The following is an 8,301-nucleotide window of genomic DNA, read 5'->3' as shown; positions in this document are numbered from 1 at the left end:
ATTATGCAAGGCTTTCTTTAGTGGGCTAGCTGACTTGTTTGCGAAAAGCATAAGCTATCATGAAGAAACCATTTTAAGTAGTTTGCATCATCTTTATTATAACCTATCCATCTAGGTAAGCACATGTACTATAGCAATCACTTGATTAACCAATAACATCCAGTTACCAATTTAGATTTAGCATATCCCATACCATCCAGATAACCATCATTGTTCCATAATAATTACTATGATGCCGTAGCTCGAGTTAAGTGCTCACTATCCAGGAGCGATGGCGATTCGAATCGATTCCTAACTAGCTAGTGATTTATTCCTCACACAAACCACACTCACCGATCAAGTGAGCTACAGATCACCAATGACACTTTCCAAGTAGCCGTGGGATAACAGCCAGGACCGCACTACCCAGGGACCGCCCGACTGCCAGGACGCACCTTGGGCTCACTCTTCGCGTCCCCGTCATACCCCCTTCAGCACCAGTCTGCCAATCTGGGTTTATCTCGACTCAAATAGTATCACTAGCTTCGCGGTCGAAAGGTACTTTATTCGGCCAGCTAAATATGAGGCATGCGTTCAACATGACAAGAGGGACGAGCAATGACTGGTCCTTAATCGACACAGACGGAAACTAACAGCACCCCAAAACCCTGTCTGGTTGCCTCCAACTTTTCCGTCCGGTCTCCAATTATTCATCACACATGGTTAATTCCAGGATATCATTCTTTCCATAGCTAAATTCTTTTAGTAACCACCTATAAATGTAGGTGACCGGATATCACCGATCACTACCGGTCTAAGCAAGGCTAAGCAGTTATTCGATCCCGACCTAACAGGGTAATAAGGTAATAAGGTAGGCAAGGATAGTAATAAATGCATCAACGGTTTCAATCAACTCCTACAACTTAATGCAACAATATATAAACTCATATATAGGAAGAATTGCTTTTATAAAGTAGGAGACTTAGAATGCTCCGGGGCTTGCCTCGTTCGAACGAACTAGGTTGATGATCCACGCACTCAGGCAAGTCCTCTCCTTGCTCCTTCCACCTTCGGGATAGGTCCACCATACACCGTCTTTGGGTTCGGCTCCACATCACATCCTTCACATGGTTCATCTAGCGTACCTAAATGAGATGCAAGATGCATGTGTATGAAGGTGATGAATGGTAACACAAGATGCATCACATAAGCATTCAAGACAAACACAAGATTGTGCAAGACATAGACACCAATAGCTATTTAACTAACATCACACAACTAACTATAGAGAGCAAGTACATCAAGCATGACACAAGTTTAACAAGGTCACAAGTATCATTACTTGACCATCAACAAGGGCATAAACCACACTTAGCAACACATGGAGTAAACAACCACAACTAGCATATGTCTATTTTAGGACTGGAAACAACAACTTCATGTTTGGATCATAACTAGAGTTATACAAATCCAATAGCCATGCAACAAGACATTCTGGAAAGCTTATGGAATTTTCTACAATTCATCTTTAATCATCTTACCATGATTCTCAAGTTAAGTGGGTAGAAATTATATATTTACAGAAACTGGTCCACAATTGACAGAGAACAGTCATTTCTAAAACCCAACTTTAAACAGGCATAACTCACAAACCACAAGACTAAATACCACCAAATTTTAACAGAAGCTAGATACATGAATTATCTACAACTTTTGTATAAACAAGTTTCACAACAAAGCACATCATCATGAAGAACTTTGCTAAGTTCCCAGATCTGTTCATAAACCACATCGGCAAGAAAATAATTGTTAACTTATGTTGCAAACACATAATTGGGAAAAACTAACTTTACCAACATTTCACACATGACTAAAGAACACCAGAAAGCATGGTGCTCACCTCTAAATAAATTTTCTTAAAGCATTTCTTAATTTATTTAGACATCAAGGTGTATTTATGAACATATACCAAAAATGCACAATAAATTCTACAAAAATTACAGTAGCTCATATATCCTCTCAATAGTCTACTATACAAATTTCATACCATGTGCGTAAGTATAGCTGCCTCTACAAAAAAGACAATTTTCTATTGCAAGAAATCATGTGAGAGCGAGATAAACCAATAACTCACTCATACTTCATCCAATACTCTTGAAATTTTTACCACACATCAACTATCACATGAGTAGCATGTCACAAAAATTTTACTTCATTTGGAGCCCTAGATATGTGGTTATGGAAAATAACAAATTTAACTAGCATTACAACCTTACTGCACAAATCTATTTTTACCGCAAAATATTTAAACTAAAATATGCCATATTATAGATCTACTGCATAGACAATTTCACAAGGATTCCAAAAAGTCCTTATTTGCTATTTTATGAATTTCCTATGAATTACTATGAATTTCCAAACTTCAGCAAATTTCCTACAAAAAAGGTCCTCAACGGCACTATTCATATGAGTCAGTGGTTATGCACTTAGGCCCTCCCCTTTACTCGAATTTGAGCCCAAGGTCCTCCATGCGAGGTTGAAACAGAGGATGCCACGGAATTGGCCGGTGGCGGCCGAAGAAGGGCCGACGGTGGTAGGGAATGGTGGGGAAGCACCAGGAGGTCCATTCGCACCCAAAGGATGCCACGGATGGCCGGGAGACAGACCGTGCTTCACTGGCCATGCACGGCAGCGGCAAACAGTGGTGGCGGTGGTGGTCCTCTGGCCTCCTGGCCTAGGTGGGCTCGACGAAGGAGCGCACGAGAACGAGGAGAGGTTGGCGGAGCCGGTGGCGCACGCGAGGGAACATGGCGGCCCTGGCGCTGGGCGCGAGCGGGCAGCGCAAGGAAGGAAGCGGCAAAGCGAGTGGGGGAAAGCATGGGGTAGCTCTGGCGCACGTTATGCAGGAGCAAGGCACAAGGAGGCACGCGGCACTGAGGTGGGACGCGCGTCGGCCATGGTGGAGCGCACTTGGTGCATGGTGGCCACGCAGGCAAACCGTCGAGCACGTGGCGAGCGTCGGTGTGGGTGAGGTGGGGAGCCGATTTGGGCCACATCCAGGCCGAATCAGACCTTAGGCCAAAAATGAAGTTTGTTCACCTCAGCCTGCTCTACATTTTTCATTAAGGCACTCTAGTCATTTGAGCAACATAACCGTGGGTAATTTAATCTCCAAAGTGGCATTGTCAGTGCATTGACGGCGATTTACAAACTCCAAAATTGAGGGTCATAACAAGGTCAAACAAGTGCCATCCTTTTACATGATCTTCTCCATGAACTTAGCTCCAACTTTTATTTTGGGGTCAACTTGAGATGCTTAACGAATTTCGGAGAACGCGAGACGCCAATGCTGAGGTCGATGAATTTCTAGACTTAGAATATTTCTAAGTGCTGAAATCAGCAGCAGGTTCCAAATTTGAGCCACTGCTAGACTTGGTTCCGAGCCAATCTATGGTATACTCCAAAAACAAAGTTTCTTCTACATAACATGAGCTTCAACTTTTATTTAATGTCCAACTTCAAAACTTGTATAAAACCTACAGTTCTACTTTGACCAAAGTAGGATCACGATAAAGCTTAGATTATCCTTTTTGATCCATTGGAGCATTTTCTTAGCATTTTCCCAATATGAACCTTTCATGACTTTTGTTGTAGAGTTCATCTAGAGTCATTTGGGCAAGGTTGCAAGGTTTGGTTGATGACCTACATTTCCATTCACTTAATAGTGCAATTCAAGCACTTAGTAAAGTCATTCCAATAAGGATATAACTTATCATTTCATGTGACTTTTTTATTCTAAACTTCATGAAACTTTTCAAGTGATCAATATAGATGGATATTGATGTGAGACACATGAAGATATTCCAATAACACCAGCCAAGCATATATCCTGAAAAGGGCCTATATGTAAAGCAAGGGTGCAATATTCGAGTTTAGGTTGGGGCTCATTTCCAAAGGTTTGACCTTGACATCTTCATCGTCACTTAATCTATCATGTTTGAGCTCAAACCCACAGCTTAACTAGTGACAAGCACCTGGGGTGTTACACCGTCCGCTACGATGCTGACCACATCCCGGAGAGCTAGAAGAGCTGGTCAGAGATGCCAAGCAGCACTGATATGGAGCAAGTGAAGGAGCTTCTTGGCTTAATAAAGGGTGTGAAGACCAACTGTGGATTGGTGGTAGTGAGCTTTATAGTGCGCCACGTCCAGCCCTGCAAGGAGAGGGCTCACGCAGCCTTTGATTCCAAGGGGGAGACCAACGGTACCTGGGAGAGGACAGAGATGCTGTCGAGGGACATAGTGCAAGAGCGAGCTACAGAGCTATTCGCTCCATTTGCCATGTTCAACTTGCCAGGGTAGACGAGACCCTTTCACCACAAAAATCTACCTCCTCAGGTAAATATGTCAATTGTGTGTTCCTAATGCTTTTTATCTTCTGTCATTGCCAAGCAGTGGACTAATTCACTTATGTGAAGATCCATTCGCAAGAAAGAGTGGTGTACTTCTCAGGCATGCTGAGGGGCGACTGGCCATATGCAGTAGATGCTCGGCCACTGACGCAGCCTAAGGAAGGAGCCGTCAGCATCTTGTCGGAGAGTTGATCCCCAGTGTCAGAGAAAGTCTAGGGGAAGAGGGCAGCGGCAGACGAGCCGGCCCCAAAAAAGAGAAAGACAGTGGGTGCCGCTCCCCTCAAACTAGGCAACATCTCGCTTGGTGGTGACTAGACCACTCGAATGTGGAGTGCCACGATATTCGAGTGGTTAGATGATGACGAAGTTCTAGTTGCTCCTCCGCCGAGCACTAAGGCGCCTTCGGGTAGGACGCACGTGGAGGAACAATCAAGGGGAGGGGAGGAAGTCCCCCAATAGCAGGCGACGAGAACCCCTGAGCAGCAAGTGAAGGGAGTCCTCGAGCAGCAGATAAGGGGAGTTCTAGACTGGTAGGCAGAGGGAGTCCCCGAGCAGTAGGCTAGGGGAGCCCCAGAGCGGCGAGCGGAGGGAGTCCCCAAGCAGCAAGCTAGGGGAGCCTCGGAGCGACAGGCGGAGGAGAGGCTGATGGCAGAGACCATGGGACCTACACCCCAAGATGCAGGCGTCGACCCCAAGACCGCGGCTGGGGGCTTGGGTAGACAGCGTCGGTTCAAAAAAATCTACCAAAAAGCGTAAGTACCCTTATCTTGGAGTTATTTGGATGTCATATCCTTGTCCTCTTTTTTGTGATTGATGAGCTACTCTGATGTAGAGCGAGGTGCATGGAGGATCTGGCCCCACACGTCCAGACTAACGAGTGACCGAAAGCTAGCCCTAGGGCGGAGAAGATGCCAGTGGACCCCATCCCAGAGTTCCCGGGTGCTTGGTGGCCTACGGAGGAGTCAGCCACTGCTGCTGGTGGACTTGGCGGTGGCAAACAGTTGGCACCGACAGTAGACAATTCAGCGACAATGCCTAGGGCAACAGCGAAAACCGCTGGGTCTTCAGCGACGAATGCAAGAGATGCCGATGCCACACCTGAGTCTAGGGCGGCAAAGCTAGTGGCGCCCAAGGAGCAGCCAGCACCCCCTGAGGCGCTGCAGGGCGTGGTTGGACCCACTGTCCAGCCACAAGCCCCCTGATGGTGCCTCTAGTCATGACAGAGGAGGACAAGGTGGAAGAGATCGAACATGAGGAATCTCAACCCCAAGCTGTTCGAATCCTCCGCAGATGTGGCGATGAGGTGGTTGTCGTTGAGGAGGAGGACAACACCAGGGAGCTAAAGAGACTGGAGTCCACCCTTGCCAGAGTGATGAAACAAATCAAGGTCAATACTGCATCTAAAATGTTCATCTTTGTCGTTGGAGATTGTTCTTCTTCATAATCTTGGCATTTTTGCAGGGGATAACTTGGACTACCGAGCAGCAGTGCCAGCTAATAAAGAGGATGGAGCCCCTCATCGAGGAGAATGAAAAACTCAAGGAGGTGATGAACCTTATGGAGAAGAACATCAAGAGGGCCCAGCGCGAGCGAGACCTTGTTGAGTCCAACGCGCGGGACCTGGAGTACTAGAAGGGCGTCCTATCAGCGCAGTTGGCGACCATGTCCGAGCAACTGCATGGCAAGTCTGAGCAGCTGGCCACTATCTCCGAGTAGCTATCGAGTGCCTCCGAGCGGCTAGAGCAGAAGTCTGAGCAGCTCAGGAACGTATTAGAGTAGAAAGCAGGGTTATGGCGTATCGATGAATATGCTTTGTATTGTTGAACAGCCATATCTTCGGTGATGACTATTTTGCTTGTAGAGCAAGATGCGGAGCTCAGCCAGCTGCGTGAAGCCATCAACCAACTCCAAGAGGAGAAGGCAAAGGAGACAGGGCGAGCAAACAAACTAGCCAAGGAGCTAAAAAGTGAGTGCTTCCTAGTCAGAGTTACTATTGAGGTAGTTTCCTTGCTTGACAGAACATTGTAATGCTTATAGACTACCGTCAGAGGGTCAAGGCATAGTTTGATCTACTAGTGCAGGAGGCCAGGACCCAAAGGGACAAGTTCGACGCCGTAGTCACCGGAGTCAAACCGGTGCTCGACTGCGTCGACTTAGAGGTGGCTCCTCTGCCCGACGGTAGGTCGTCGCGTTTGGACACCATCATCCAGAGGTGCAAGGCGGCATGGGAGAATTTCATGGGGCTTCAATCGTGATGCCATTGTTACCGCCATTACTCACGCCCTACAGTGGTTTGGTCCCACTATCCAGCCACTGACCTTCAGGCGATAGGGGCCAGATTTGCCAAAGGGATGGGTGAGGAGGAGCACCAACTGCTAGAGGATGAGGTGGAGGACATGATGAAGAAGCTAGCTGGTGACATCGACCTGTTCAGCAAGACGGTCGGCGATGGCGAAGCTCAGTGATCTGCTCGGAGAGTCACACTATATTATCTAGAGAAAGTAGTTAGAATGCGCAAGGGCATGGACAAACATTTATGTATATGTATAAATATTGACATGTGCATGTTTATGCAGTTTGTAATGTTGCGATGAAGAAATCATTGCAGTATTAACCCTAACGCAATTATATGTAGTATAAGTAGCGTCTAAGCAGTTAGTTCGTTACTAAACTTCTTTGGCCTTAGCTAGCCCATAGTCCATAACATCGAGTGCAGAGCCTGTGGACATGTAGGAGGAACAGGTGTGACCAAGGAACCATAGCCGACCACCCATAACGTAGAGCGTGTTGCCCGTAGCACATGTAGAGAGAGATTGGAGACTGGGTCTTTTCCATAGAGAATAGAGCGAAATGTGTGCTGCTCAGTGGTTGGCGAAATAACTTGGAGATAAACGTAGTATAAGTGGCATCCAAGCAGTTAGTTCTTTATTGAGCTCTTGGCCTTGGCTAGCCTATAGTCCATAACATCGAGTGCGAAGCCTGTGCATGTGTAGAAGGAACAAGTGTGATCAAGGAACCATAGCCGATCACCCATAACGCAGAGCGTGGAGCCGTAGCACGTGTAGGGAGAGATCGGAGACTGGACCTTCTCCATAGAGCGCAGAGACAAGACGTGTGCTGCTCAGCAATCGGCAAAATATCTTGGAGATTTGGAGAAAAGTGATCAGCGATTTGGAGTAACATATTCAGCAAAATACATTGGAGGTTTGGAGAAATGTGATCGGCGATTTGGAGAAAACTGTTCGGTGAAAAACATTGGAGATTTGGAGAAACATGGTCAGCGATTTGGAGAAAACTGTTCGGCAAAAAATGTTGGAGATTTAGAGAAACATGGTTGGCGCAATTATGGCAATCTCGTACTAGAGTTCGTTAAGGAGTAGCTTAGAGCTCGACGACCATAAGTGGAGATTAAATCATAATGGAGAAAAAATGGAGACAAATTATGGCGACCAAAACTTTATTCATCATGAATTGGAGAATACATATCTGGAGTGTTTCAAGGATAGAAACGTATAAGGTACTCGATGTGCCATGAGTTGGGGACATTGATTCTATCTAAGTCACGTAGGCGATAAGACCCTAGTCAGGTACCCTCTTTGACGATGTAAGGCCCTTCCTAGGGGGAGGAGAGCTTGTGCATCCCTTTGGTTTTTTGTTTTCTGTGGAGAACGAGGTCACCGACAGCAAATGAACGACCTTTTGATGTTGCGGTTGTAGTACCTCCACAAGCCTTCTAGATATTTGGCTATGCAGACGTAGGTGATCAGGCGTTCCTCCTCGGCCCTATCGATGTCCTCTATCCGAATAGCTATGGCTTGCTCTTCATCATAATTTTCCACCTTAGGTGCTTGGAAGGCAATGTCCACTGGTAGTATGGCTTCTGAGCCATAGACCAAGAAATATGGAGACAC

The sequence above is a fragment of the Miscanthus floridulus genome, chromosome 8 (genome assembly GCF_019320115.1).
Source record: "Miscanthus floridulus cultivar M001 chromosome 8, ASM1932011v1, whole genome shotgun sequence".
Lineage (NCBI taxonomy): Eukaryota > Viridiplantae > Streptophyta > Magnoliopsida > Poales > Poaceae > Miscanthus > Miscanthus floridulus.
This window is presented reverse-complemented; position numbering follows the sequence as displayed.